This window comes from Mixophyes fleayi, chromosome 2, assembly GCF_038048845.1.
Source record: "Mixophyes fleayi isolate aMixFle1 chromosome 2, aMixFle1.hap1, whole genome shotgun sequence".
Lineage (NCBI taxonomy): Eukaryota > Metazoa > Chordata > Amphibia > Anura > Limnodynastidae > Mixophyes > Mixophyes fleayi.
The window spans coordinates 111,173,815-111,189,493 of NC_134403.1; positions in this window are offsets into that span (position 1 = coordinate 111,173,815).

The following is a 15,679-nucleotide window of genomic DNA, read 5'->3' on the forward strand; positions in this document are numbered from 1 at the left end:
CTGAAATTCTCAACGTGGCTCATAATTAAATGATCTAAATTAGTCACACTTTGTCACTAAGGGCTCAAATAGCTCTGAATAAAGTCTTTTATATTTTACCCAGAATCCATCTGTGTATTAACACATGCAAATGAGGTTGGCAGACTGATCTCATGTCCGCTTATTGATTCTTATGTTGTCTGTGTAAATGTGAACAACTAAACAGTGTTTCCCTCAATTTAATTTAATGAAATAATACTCAATATTAATCTAATCCATTTTTATGAATGAGACCTTTTGAGGATGATACACTTTTGTTGCATAAAGACCTTCACATGCTCATATGATCACCTTGATTAAATATTACATCGATTAGCAGATGTGTAAATGCATGAGTTATATGCTGCTTATGTACCATGAATAAACAGCATTTATTATCTCTATAGCTCATGAAGAGTATTTAGAATCCCTCAGTGAAGGGTCCATTATAGTGGATAATCAAAAGAAGGTATATTCCTAGTATACGAGGTTTTCAATCCTAATAATTATATTGAATATTTAGGACACGTATTCATGACCTAATATATGGTACTAATATGATTTAAAGCAGTGACGCGGCCTGACAATTTGTATTGTCTATTTTATCAGTTTATTTTTTTCTTCAATTGCATCTCATTTACACTTTTTAATATTTCGCTATTAGAATTTTTATGTCAAGTTTATTCAATAAAGATATATTTAACAGTAATTTTCAGACAATTTCTGGTCCATTTGAGTGCCCCATATGATCATTTCTGTTCTCTTTTGCTTTCTATTGAGTGAGTACTCCCTGATGTTGGCCTCTCTATAGCCCATTGTCAATTCTTGTCAATTACTCTGTCTCCTGTTATCTGCATAATTCGTAAAGGGTTTCTTATCCTGTTTGCAACGTAGCAACGTGTTCTTCTCTCCCACAGATATAACATTTCACTACGTTCAACTGCATTCATTGTGACGAACGCTGCTCCTGCAGAGCTAATATACCTACTGCTATTAATTTATCAATCTGCATTTCTTTCTTCCTGACAATATTTTTATCATGACTAACAGGAGACTCCTGGAGGGCGTCCACTTTTATACCTTTCCAATTTGGAATGGCTGTCTGAACTCTATTTTTCAAATTTTCTCTAAGCCCATCCATTAAAACTGACACCACTACTTCCCTATGGTGAACATTATCTTTGATGTATTGAATTACGGTGTACATAGTTATGTCTGACATTTCCCTTTCAGAGTAACCTACAGTACTTTCACTATCATTTTGTTTAATGGTAAATATTTTGTGCCAATTAATTACCACAGAAAAGTATACACTGAGTTGGACATTAATGTTTTTTGTATTTGTCTGAGTGTCCTCATCAATTAAAGTTCTAGCCTCCTCAATAAAAGAAGAAAATCCCTCAACACTATTCTGCCAATATTTATTATTTGGCTTGTGTGCATTCTCCAGATACTTAATAATTTTTTGACATTTAGTTAAATCTTTCCTAGGATCAGGAAAATCAGTGATACTAGAATGCAATTTAGATCTACTCCAAGTACAATGCCTGGCTATACTCCTGACTGGAACCACTCCATCCTTATCTGTCTTAAAACTGGGAACAGCTATTATTCTTACTGGTTGTATTTCTACTGTATCACTATACCCAGTTTCAATAGCTGGAAATATTGTCTATGCACAATGAATGTTTCTGTGCTTACTAGTATGTGGAAGAGTTTTATTGGTGTCTGTAGCAGAAAATGAGGATGGAACAATATCCCTCCCTTCCAAATATCTGGGAACCTTCTGATAACTGAAATGTACAAGCTACTGGAGAGATTAGGACGGGCTCCTCATCATCCCTTTCACAAAAATGAATACATTTAATATTTTTTCAAAACTGGGAATAAGTTACAGGGTTCACTGTTTTCCCTGGCTGTACTTTTGTTACTATCCACATGAGGTGGGGGTGGCACTGTTGCGTGTTTAGGTCAGGAACAATTTTCCTTATCTTCCTGCACCTGCGTTAATTTTTCCCACCAAACTTTGCTCTCACACTGCCAAAAATATAAATACGTGATATGTTTAAGTCACAATTTTCTTGAACTTGTATTCAATATATCAGGATCAACGCTACCAACACTAGGAAAAGGTTGTTCACATTTATTTTTGACCACTTCTCACAATACACAGTTGCATTCATACCATGTTTCTTACCCATAATGTATATTGCAGACTCTTGGGGTTCTATTAATTTTAATGGGGTCGCTTGTCGTGCCTGCCAGTCTCCCATGGTGTCAGGCGCCGCAACCAGATGCGTCACTTCCTCTCCACTCAGCTGCCGGGCTGCTGTACAGGAAGCATCCCCGTTGCTAGGCAACGGGACGCCACATCCAGGAAGCGCTACGGCACTAATAATAGGTTGGCGCTGCGGCGCTGAAGCTGATTGGGCACCTGTGCTATTTAAGCCTCTCTTGATCCCACCTCCAGTGCCAAAGTTTCAGGTCTTCCTGTCCTCCAGCATTTCCAGTGTATTCCTGTGATATCCTATCTCCTGACCTTTTGCCTGCCTTCTGATTATTGCTGTTTGCCTGTGACCCTCGTGACCCGGATTGCCTCGACTACTCTTTTTGATCTCCCTTTTGTACCTTGCTTTCAGAACGCTACCGACCCGGCCTGACTCACCACCCCTTCAGATTCTCCTTGTGTATCTGCATTGTCGGCACCATTGCTGAACCGGCCTGTCTGACATTTCTCTCGTGCTTCGCTATCTGACTCGTGGAAGGACCGCGACCTGCGTGTTCCCTGCAGCTGAGTCCATACCTCCTTGCAGGGGTCCCTGGTGAATACCAGGGGCACGTTAGACTCCGCACCTTCCTCCGAGTAGTGCCAACGATAGCAGGTACGCTATACTCAGTCGTGACACATGGTCTGTAAACCTTCAGAATTCTTAGGGTAGGTCAAGAGAATAATGATTTCTATTTATAGGAGCCCCAGACATTATCTCCTTTGGTATCAGCTATACAGGCACTCGTCCATGATTGCTCGTCCGCGGAGCTAAACGTTACTAAAGCGACATTCCTCCACTCTTTCCACTGGATAACACATTCTTCCAGTGAGGACTTTGTAATGTTTTATCGCTAGGCAAGATGGTACTTTTAATCATTCGCATTGCGTATTAATACAAACAATATCGCTAGAATAGATGGTACTATTAACCATCCGCGTTGAGTATCATTGCAGTCAGTATTTAACTTATGTGCAAAACAGAAAACTAATTTTCACCCCTTGCATTGTAACATGGTTTTGTCCAGGAGACTTAAATAAGAAACTTCTTAATTTAAGTTCCTTAATGAATCAGGCCCCAGATGTGCACACACTCACAAACATACTTTGTTAGTAAAATTTACTATTGTTGGCAATTTTTCTTTGCTAGATATGTTTAATAATGTATTTTTCTATGTTATAACACAACAAAATATGTCATATATGTTTATATATTTAAATCTGTGGCAGTATCGAAATGTACTATCCGCCATTTAAACAAATAAAAACGCTGTGTATTGCAATCGCAAAATTGACTACGTAAAACAATTTTACCTTCGTCCCTCCAGGTTTACTCCAGAACCTCTGATAGATTCTCAAAGCAGGAATTTGGTTTATCAGCCCAAGATGTAAATTAAAAGTATAGAACGAAATGCTTTCATACCTTATGTGTCCTCCATCATTTGTTGAGGAAACAAAATCCGTAAGTCTGCGAGTCCTAGAGTAGTGTAGGGACTGCTTATGAACCCCCAAGCTGTGACATCCGAATGAAGCATAAGAAATAAAGACTCTCCGATGCTATCGCTGTCATTCCAAAGCACAAGAGGTTTATTCTTAAAATAGATTACAGGCAATGTATCACATGCATACGTTTGCTCAGTCAGCACCGACACCAGATTCTATCAGAATGCTATGGTTTCTAAAGCCAGAGGTGAACATTTTTATACAATGTACAGTCATAAAAGCAGTGACATCACAAAGATACACAGTTACAGTATTAAGGTCCACATTCATAGGTCGATGGGTCATGACCTTCCAAGAACTTGACGCCCCATTGGTTGATTCCTATTGTCATTGTTCTTTGAGGTGCGGGTCATCTTTCCATGTGTGGTCAAGTGTCCTTTCCTCAGGCTCCTGCCTCTAGACTTATTACATCTCTGGAATTGCTTTTTGATGTATAAAAGTAATAATAGTTATAACTAGCGTTTGCAATGTGAGAACGCTATATAAATAATACTGGAAGCATTCTCATGTGAATGGTGCAATTAATATGTTGGAAACATTAATTCGTTTTTTCACCACATTATATTTTATATTAAATAATAGAAATATATTAAACTATTTTTCATGTTGCTATGATAAGGATTATGTTGTGTATTAATCGCATCTTAACCGATTGTAGTGTACAGACATTATTGAGTACCACCTTCATCTAATTATTAAACTTCAAGAAAAACACAGCAGTTGAACTGAAGAAACCATAGATCACCTCACTAAAAAGACCCAAAATTTTGTCCCCTCCAACATTTCTTTGTGAAATCAAAAGGTTATTTTTAAAACTGTACCCAAAGGAAGCTCTTTTTCAATGTTGTATAATATGTCCTCAAAAATAAAATGGAATGGTATATTTTGTTTTTTTTACTGTATTTCAGAGGCTTACAACTGGCCCCTTCAATCTCCAGCTATTGTATAACCAAAATTTTCCACTCATTAAGTTATATGAAAAAAATGCCATTTACTTACATAGCAGTTGGCCAACCCACCTTGTCACTGAAGGCTGAGGTCAACAGCAGTAATCTTAGTCAGCCACTTGCATGATCATGTGAAGAGAGTTGCATTAGCTGACCGCTAATTGGAGTAGAATAGTGACAAACAGCCATGCAGAGGTTCTGATGTGGCACAACATATGCCTGTTTGAATGTGCTGTATATATAGTGCAGCCTCCGCAGCCCAAGCGGGATATAACATTGAAGAAAGTGAAATGCTTGCTGACCGCTAGTCACAATGCACCATGAAAATCAACAATTGAATTTACATATTTTTGAATATCATGAACAAATGTGTCACAAATTTTTTTTTAAAACGGTTGGTCATTATATTTATTGGTCTCTAGAACAGGATTTGCAATGTATATTTGCCATATAGGTATGTGTCACATTTGATAATAGAAATTTGATTTTGAATTTTCTATAAATTTTACCAGTTGTATCATTTTACCCACGCCCAAAGTGCCTTCACACGTTTTGTCCCATATCGTACTTGAATGCTCCCAAGATGATGTATCTGCATGTCGACAGAGAAGTTCAATAGTGAACTGTAATATATGCAGATATACAATGCATCTCTATTTGATAAAATGTGCCAAATTCGCAATAACAAAGAGCACACCAACAGTACTCTCTAATGCCACATTTTGGAAATTCCCATATAATGTTTGATGAAAACTTTTGGGGATTTGCAGGTCCACCGGGAAATGTGCATGCTGCCAACAGTAAATCCATCTCTTCAAAGTCTAATCTACCACCACCAACAGATTTTACAAGCATTCTGATTTTCCAAACAAAAAGTAATTTATGCTTTTTTTTAAGCAGATCTGTCACTGGGTCAGCTGGTGTATTTGTTTTTTTTATTATTTTTATTATTATTATGATTATTATTACTGTTCTTTATTATATGGTGCCCTGTTCTCCTGGTAGACAGCATTTTTTCAGTGCATTCAGTATTTTTACAGGCAGGATTCTCTTCGCATGCCCAGAAGAAGAGCTGTGATGTGTAGAGAAAGTTGACCTATTAGCGAGCATAGAGAACTCTGAATGCTAGCCTTAGAAAAATTGAGCAGGCTGTTAGAGTGCACCCAGGCCAACTTCCTCTACCTCATAGTTCTCCTGCTGTGTGGACTGAAGGAATACTGTCTGTGGGAGAGCATAGTAATTAAAGCTATGAATAAAATACTCTCTTCCAACCAAGGAGAACCATTTTTTTTTTGCAGAAGACACTATGTTGTAAAGGAACAAAACATCATAGGACCTGATGACAGATCCGCTTTAAGTGTGGAGCACAAAAGTATTAATGTTTGATGCATAAAGTAAATCATGCTTCTGTCCCATATGCCGTGCTAACCGAAGAAGTTTTCCCATACAATTAGAATTGTTAATTGGATTGAGAAAACTATGCTTTGAAGATATAAAACCGCTGACATTACTTCAGCAGGGAAATGCACTCCCAGGAGAGAGAACAGAGAAGTACAATTTCTCTTTTTGTTTTGTTGGACAATACATCTATAAAAACACAGTGAATCATGCAGTAAAAACTTCTGTGCCAATATCATAAATCTCTGATAATAAAGATTTCATTGTTGAAACAATAAAATAGAGTTTTATTATAACACAGAGTATCCACCTAAACATTGTCCTTTTAGCTGCCTTGAGTTAAATGTATGCACAGTTTTACAGTCTATAAACAGATCTGGAATAAAAGTTAATAAATGTCAAAATTTGCATTTCAAAAAATTCTAGCTGCATTTTAGGGAAGATCAATCTATGAACCTTTCAACATTATGTCAAATGAAATGCTAATTGTACCTTTAGGAATTTCAGAGACAGTGACAAGAAACTAAATGCTCTGTTCCTTTGCATCAGCAAGTCATAGATAATTGTATATCTACTCTTTACTCTTGTGAACTTCTGTAAAAAAAATGGAAGCTGGAAAGAAGAAAGGATTTTCTTTTCTTTAACTCTGCAAAGTAAACTCCTTCAGCCACCCTTCATCAATCTGCTTCAATATACATTGTGTTAACATGTTGACAATGAACAAATCACAGAGTACTGCATTTATTCATTTTATAATAGGTTTGTCACATGAGCTCCATGCAAGAGAGTTGAGTATGGGAAAAAATAAGCTACTTACAGTACATACAGTACAAAGAGACAAGAATTAGACAAACTATAATTATTTAGTTTATCTATTACTGCCAGTTATGATTATAAATCAATTTGATTTATCATCAAAGCACAATGTGTTAAAACTGTTTTAAAACTGTGATCTTGTTAATTTAATAACAAAATAGTTATGGTCATGTTATTATGTTATGACATTTGCGTGGTTTAATATGCTGCTCTTCCATGTAATGTAATTAACAAAACATACATTACAACAGTAACACAGGCAGATTACACAAGGGTAGTTCTCCATTTACTAAAAGCTACAAACAACTTAATAAACAATAAATATAAAGATTTACATCTTTTATTCAAATCACAATTAGTAAAATATAATCAGATTTCTATTTTATACAAGGCATTACAACTAGATCTTGAAGATAGATTCACCCTGTTACTAATTACTTTCATTTGTAAATGTTTATCGCATACACACTGACAAAATTCAGTTTACAAAATGGATGCCTTCACTTTGTCTAGGTGACAGGTGTACTTTAAGGTAAAACATTAATACAGACATAATGCATCAGAAATTTATCTTCAGATATTTAGTAAGGAAACTGCATATACTAGATTTTCCTATTATCCATCTCCATTTATTTACTTTTCCTCTTTCTTTATTTTATTTTAACAGAAAACTTATAGGGGATATGTAATAATCATTACTTGAATTTTTAACAAATGTTCAAACAAAGCCATATCTAGTGCTAAAACTATATACATTATAAACAGAATCATGCATTATTTATACAGGTAAATACACAAAATGAAACATTAGGGCCTGAGTCATTAAAGAGAGCAAAGCATAAAAAAGGATTAACTTTGCACCTGGGGAAAACCATGTTGCATTGGAGGGGGAGGTAAATTTAAAATGTGGGGACAGATTTATAGTTGGGGTAAGGCACATCCTAGATCAACTTTAAATTTCAGTGTAAGAATAAAGCTTTCAAATATTTGTGTGCTACATGAAAAAACAGCCGGTATTTTCCTTATGTGCAAAATAATAAACTAATTTGCACCCCTTGTATTGTAACATGGTTTATCCCGGAGAATATTTACTCTTTTTTTTGTGGCTTACTTTCCTTAATGATTCAGGCCCTAAGAGAGGAAAAAATGTGTTGGAGACAGAATCCTTTTTATATCCAGGGATGTTCAAATTATATTTAAAAATCATCACTCAGTTGCTGCAGATTTGTTGCTGCAAATCTCCTGTTCCACCACACCCCAAAGGTGCTCTATTGGATTGAGATCTGGTGATTGTGGAGCCCATTGGAGTATGCTGAACTCATTGTCATGTTCGTGGTACCAGTTTGAGATGACGTGTGCTTTGGGAAAGTAGTTATTAGAAGATGGGTATACTGCAGTCATAAACGGATACACATGGTCAGCAACAATACTCAGGTAAGCTGTAGCATTTAAATGATGCTCAATTGGTAATAAGGGAACTAATGTCTACCACCACCTGCCTGCACCAATACCACAAGGCAAGATGGATTTATGTTGCAGCATTAATGGAAATTAGATCAGGCAATGTTTTTCCAATTTTCAACTGTTCAGTGTTGGTGAGCCTGGGCCCACTCCAACCTTTACTGTTCTTTGTTGTAACCTGGTGTGGTTTTCTTCTGCTGTAGTCTATCCACTTCAAGGTTCGACATGCTGTGTATTCAGAAATTGCATCTCTGCATTTCGCTGGTGTAACACATGGTTATTTGAGTTAATGTTGCCTTCCTGTCAGTTTGCACCAGTCTGGCAATTATCTTATGACCTTCCTCATTAACAAGGCATTTTCTCCCACAGAACTGATGCTCATTCGATGTTATTGTTTTATGCACCATTTTCTGTGAACTCTGTAGACTGTTGTGCAATTAAATCCCAGGAGATCAACCACCCCAGAAATGCTCAAACCAGCCACCAGCAATCATTCCACAGCCAAAGTAACTTGAATCACATTTCTTCCCTATTTTCCTGTTTGGTCTAAACAACAACTAAACCTCTTCTCTATGTCTGTATGACTTTATGCATTGAGTTACTGTCATATGATTGGCTGATTAGATATTTGCTTTAGCGAGCAGGTGCACAGGTGTATCTACTAGTGACTGTGATTGTATATGTATATATATATATATATATATATATATATATATATATATATATATATATATATTCTATAGATCTTTCCAAATCTAGGTTCATTAAAGGCTCAATTGTCCCTACTACAAGGGAATGTATATGGACATAGTTTAATAGTGTTAACCCTCATGCCTGTTCACACTCCCAATTACATCATACTCCGCCCTGTTACATGTACCGCTTGTCATTATGCCACACCCCTTTGCTGTTGTATTGTAAAAGGACTACCACACCACAGTGAGATAAACAAAAAAACTCTGGGAGGAGATGAAGGGATTCTGGGGAAGAGGAGACAAGCAATGTAACCATACTAAATTATGAGTTTTGTAGTAGACTTACTAAAATCATTATGGACAGTATGCACATTCTTGTAAAAGGAATGTTTTCCAAAATTCATCAATTATTATTTACAGTATCCAAATTTAAAGGTAACATAATATATTGTTTGAGTCCGTTTCACTTCATACAACTCCCTGTTCAACTGTACTGACAGTTTGCAGGACAGAGAGCTGTTAGTACAGCTGGGTAGGAGATTTAAACTCTCAGCTATGTGGGCAAATATCGCATGCAACAGCTGATTGGGCAGGAGCCATAACCAATCCAGTCAGCTTTTGCAAGTTAACTTCTTTATTTACTAGGCCAATAACATTATAGTTAGCTATTTTGCCCTATCTAATTATTGTAGCATTCACTCTCACCAAAAGTTATCAAGCAGTGATTATTATATAACAAATCTAATAAAAAGAAGTTAGCAGGGCAATTATATATTTATGGCTGTATAGGCCACAGTCTACATGTGACCTTATTAGGGAATTTTGCGGCATTCAGTCCTCCAGGAAACCTCCATGAACCTAGTTCACTCTCTTGGTGCTGAGTGTGACATATAACAGTAACATAGCACTTAGGTTAGACCTATTTAACTGGGGTCACATTCCCATGATAGATAATGAAGTTTGGCACATGACTGAAAGGAGGCGAGTTTCATTCAGTGAGTTAAATTTGTGGTATTCCAAGAATGGTCACTCTTGCTAGCCAATATGGCTTAGATAATGGGGAGCGTTAGAAAAATGCAAACAATTATGGTTTCAATTAAATGCGTTGTCAACTTTGTTTTCTGCTGATATGGAGAATTATTAAGAGAACACCTTAGTTTACATACGTTTACAAGGCATATAAGATAAATACAAATTATGTGTGCAATATAAGACATGAAATATAGCTATATTTTTATAGTTAGAAAAATATATTATCTTTCTATATTATTAATCTATTTTTAATACTATAAATTTACTGTGCTTTGAAACTAGTGTTAGCTAAAACAGTGCTAGTAATAAAGATTTCTTATCCTATGCATTTTGATTTTCTATTTAATAATGATTTTTACTGTCTGTAAAGATTCATATGATGGTACATAAATATATAGTAATACTTTATATTATTGCAACATTCTGCATGAGTTACAACAAAAGCTGAGTTTAAGCACAAATATTTTTCTTTTTAGCTTGTAAAGATTTTGAACACTCTACTAAACTTGATTATTTATCTATTTTAGCACAAAGTACAAAGAATCCTAATATGCTATCACTTGTTTAAGGTACTATAATATTGCTGCTTGCTGAGAATATGATCATTGCTTCACATTGTAAAGTATTCTGGGTTATTATTAACATGCAGATAATTGTAGAACAAGTTTATGACCTGAGGTTTCCAGCAGTTTTAAAAAACAATATATTGTATTCTGCATATTACCTGTCCATAGCCATGGAGCATTGCTTGTAGTAGGGTATTGTGGATATGGAGATACAATTGTGGTCCTTAAAAGCTGGGTGAGTGGGCTGAGTGGAAGTAGGTGGTCCCTGGTATAGGGGGAGCTTTGGGATGTGAGAGAAAATAATGTGAGTAGTGGGATGAGCACTAGTGGTTAAAAATACTAGTACAACTAAACATAGGTGAAAATATGTTAAATTATGCAGATTACAGTAAAGTGAAAAAAGTGGAGTTAGGTTAAAGGTGGAGGAAGGGACAGCAGTAGAGGCGGATGGAAAATGGAAGTGAAGGGGTTAGGTAGGGTTGTGCAGGAGTAGGAAGAATACAGCAGGAGAATATGGCTTCAGGAAAGGGAGTATGGGGCAGGGAATAGAAGGTGGTGGAGTTTTGAAGTGATATGAGCAAGAAATTAGAAGTGTATTAGTAGGTGGAAAAGGGGAAAAAAAACACCTTTTACTTTGGTCAAGAAAAAAGACCTGTAATTCAGGCAAAGTTATCTGCAGAAAAAAATAAAATTGCCAACATGCCATTCTACAAACGCAGTGGCAAAGAAAGAATGAGACCTTCGTCTTTCTCTATGAATGAAAGTTCTGTAACTGTTACTGAGGCATCTTCTTGTAAGGTCAGTCGTGACCAAGCAAGACCTTGTCATTGGGACTCCAAAAGTGGCGTCCAAATACTTTTACTTGTAAAAGCTAAGCTGGAGGAAAACAGTAAGGCGTTAGGGGAAAATCTATGTTCAGATTCAGAAATGACACAAATCCCTGAGGAGAGTCTATCCAAGAATGCTATGTGTAATCGTGACCATTCTGATAGTGTACCCATAAAGAAGGCCCCTTTCAGCATTTCTGCAGATGTGTGCCTGAACAGCCCAAGTGTAGGCGGCGACACACCAATTGAGGATGCCACTTTGTAATTGGAAGAGGATGAGGGGGGTATTTGTGTAGCCGACAAGGGCGCTAATGAGGATGTTGATGAGGATGATGATGTTGTTTGTGTAAGTCCTGCACCGGTGGAAGCAGGTCTGACATGTGATAAAAAGGCCATTGTCATGCCTGGACATAAGACCGAACAATCCACTTCTTATGTGTGGAATTATTTTTACCCAAATCCTGACAACAGTTGTCTAGCCATTTGTAGTGTATGTAAAGCCACACTCAGTCGAGGTAGGATCCTTAACCATCTAGGAACCTCATCCATGTTACACCATTTGAAATGAGTTCATGGCAAGCTGTTGGGAAAATCAGAAACTTATGCTAAACAAATAACAACAAGCATCATTATCTAGGATCCTTCTCTCACCTACATCCCGACACCTGCAATCTACAACCAGAGCAACATCCTCATCAATATGTTCAGTAGTTAGTCCTGCATCCAAGTTGCTAAGGCTAGATGACTCCTCGACTATCCTGGGTTCCTCAGAAGAATTCCTGAGCGTTAGTTTCACTGCTGCTGCTGCTGCTGCTGGGGGTGAATCTTCATCCCAGAAGCAGACCAAGAAGAAGACTGCTAGTAGTTTACAACAATTGACTGTTATACAATCCTTTGCAAGAGGAAGCAAGTATGAAAGCTGTCACCCAGTCGCAAAGCGGATCACAGACGCCATGGCGACTATGGTAGTATTAGATCTGCATCCAATATCCACTATTAATGCAGCTGGTTTTAGACAGTTACTTGAGGTCTTGTGTCCCCGTTACCAAATTCCATCACGACACCATTTTAGTAGAAAAGCTATTCCTCACCTCTACCAGAAGGTTTGTAAAAATGTAATTATTGGGCTACAAAATGCCATTCTACCCACTGTACACTTAACCACAGATATGTGGACAAACGAAACTTGGCAAACTAAAGATTATATGACTGTGACAGCCCACTGGGTTGGTGATTCGCCTTCACCAGCAGGAACAGCAACAGCATGTACCCAAGTACGTCACATTTGTCAGAGGCAGACTACTCTGTATATCACCGGCTTAACTAAGAGGCATACAGCTGACAATCTGTTTCAAAAACTAAGGGATATCATTGCAACATGGCTTATCCCGCTTGGACTCTCCTCAGGATATGTCATTTCTGATAACGCCACCAATATCGTGAGAGCATTACAGCTGGGTGAATTCCATCACATTCCCTGTTTTGCTCACACAATAAACTTGGTGGTGCAGAGCTTTTCAAAAAATGACAGGGATGTGCAGGAGATACTGTCTGTGGCCTGTAAAATAACTGGACATTTCCGGCATTCAGCAACAGCGTGTAGGAGTTTGCACTTCAGGTTCCACAAGGAAGGCCTTTCCCGCCAATTACCTCAAAATACTAAGACTTCTGTAATGGTGGATTCCAGCGGTGAGGAATTAATAATGTGTGAGGATGATATACACACTGATGAGAGTGAGGTTGAGGCTGAGGATGATGACAACAACATTTTGTCACAATAGAGTTCATTAACAGCACTGTTACCTTAGGGGCCCTAAGCCCATTGTCACCTTGTTTTGTGGGGGCCCAAGGAAACCAAGCACTTCAGCCATAAGGAGTGGCACTTTTGTAGCTGAAGAGCTTGGTTTGTTAAAGTGTGCATGTCCTTTTTAAGATCCAACATAAGGATGGGTGGGAGGGCCCAAGGACAATTCCATATTGCACCATTTTTATTGTCAGCTAACGCTGTGTGCCAGTGTTGCCTACATGTGCTATATAGTGTTGTGTGTTTAGCAAAAATCTTAGACACCCATTGATAATGCAGATGACTCAGCACAACATTTTGACATCTGGTCTTAGCACAGAAGACAAATGGGGATCCGCGCTTCTCTACCTATTTGTATAGTGCAGCCATTGGGAGTGGGACAGGGCTCGTCCTACTCCCCAAAAAGGTAATATTTTTGGATTATTATTATTATCCGAGGCAAGAATAAATTTCTGGCAACTAGCCACTTTATACCATACCATTAACATCCTTCCTCATATCACCACATACATCACTATTTGCGCCTGGGAGAAAACCAATTTTCTTCAACTGACATCTGGGGGTAAATGTATCAATCTGCGGGTTCTTCAACACCCGCGTGTTCAGCCTCTTCCGCGATTAAATTTCAAGCGGCGCTGCATTGTAAAGGGAAGTAAACCCTTTACAATGCAGTGCCGCTTGAAATTTAATCGCGGAAGAGGCTGAACACGCGGGTGTTGAAGAACCCGCAGATTGATACATTTACCCCCTGGTCTTGTCTACTGTAAAACAATTGACTAGAATTAGTGACACCTCTGCTGTATCTCTACCTGATCCTACTATCAACTATCAACATCCAAAGAATGGTGGAGGATTATTTTAAAAAAAATTGAGCCGTATAAAGACAATAGTTTTATTAACAAAGAGCAACGTTGCTTGCAGAAGTAATGTTAGCATGGATGTCTAAATAGATGTGTATATGTATTACCTTCCACTTTGCTGCTGTTTCATCAAGTGTTTGTAATCTGCACTTTACATCAAAGGTACCTAACTAGATTATAATTTTGTGGGAATTGGGGCTGATTCGAAGCTCACTGATGAACTCACTTTTTGCTGGAAATTACAATGGCTCTTTTTAGTGCATTGTCTGTTACCCTGGATTGGTGTGGCTCTGATAAAAGCACGCATCATGGGGAGGGCAGCACTCGTTGCCATGTATTAGCTGTAGAATTACCTCAGTTATCCAAGAAACTGGAGGAGCGATCAAATGAACCATAACTGATTTCATGATCCAAGGACAATTCCATCGTGCACCACTTTCTTTTCTGTCACTGCAGTGTGCCAATGTGTCCTAGATGTGCTAGGAACTGTCATGTGTTTGAGTCATTGCTCTGTCGCTTAGCATCCAGCCAGATCACTGCAGTATTTGTCCGAAAGTGTATGAAAATAATATTGTGACCTGTGAGGTGGTCAAAATTGACTGCAAATGACTTGAAATTAGTGCTATTGAGATTAACAATAATAATGTAGGAACAAAAAAAAGCAAACTTATATGATTTTAGCATATTTTAGCAATTTTTCTAAAAAATACAGATCCAAAACCATAACCAAAACACACGAGGGCAGTTTTGCCAGAACCAAAACCAAACACGAAGCTAATCCAGATTCAAAACCAAAACCAGTTCACGGGGGTCAGTGAGCATCTCTAAAACAGACTATCACCAACAATAAGGAAAATATAAAGTTTAATAGAAATAAATAGAAAGATACATCACAGTAGTATGCCCAGCCCAGCCATCGTCTTAGCTAGGTTTCTTTCATCTATCAAATTTTGTATTTTTCTTATTGCTGGTGCTGGTCTGTTCGTTCAGTAAACAACCATGGACCCTGTTTTTTGAATTATGGACTATGCACAGCTTTTTAAGTTTTGATTTACTTCTAGTGAATTGAGTGCATCCTCAAATATATATATATATATATATATATATATATACATATACTATTTCTTTATTTCAACAAGGACAGATGTGCACTTGTTCAACTTGCCTCCTATAAGGTGCATGTAAAGATCCTTGCAACTGTAAGTAGGAGGCATCTCTAAGAACATGTTAAACATGCTTGTGTATACCCTTACTGTGCTCTAATTGCACACGAATGCCCCGACCCACCAAAGCAGGCAAGGAAGACTGTAAGATAGAGGTGTTGCTAAATATAGCCGCAACTTTTAGTGCATGCTCAGTGCACAAATGTATTTATGTCCAACTGTAAATGAGGCTCATAAAGGGATCTGATATCTATGGATACACACCAGTAAAGACAAAATAATGCTATGCTTCTTGAGTAATCAATTTTGGTAAAACTCTCATA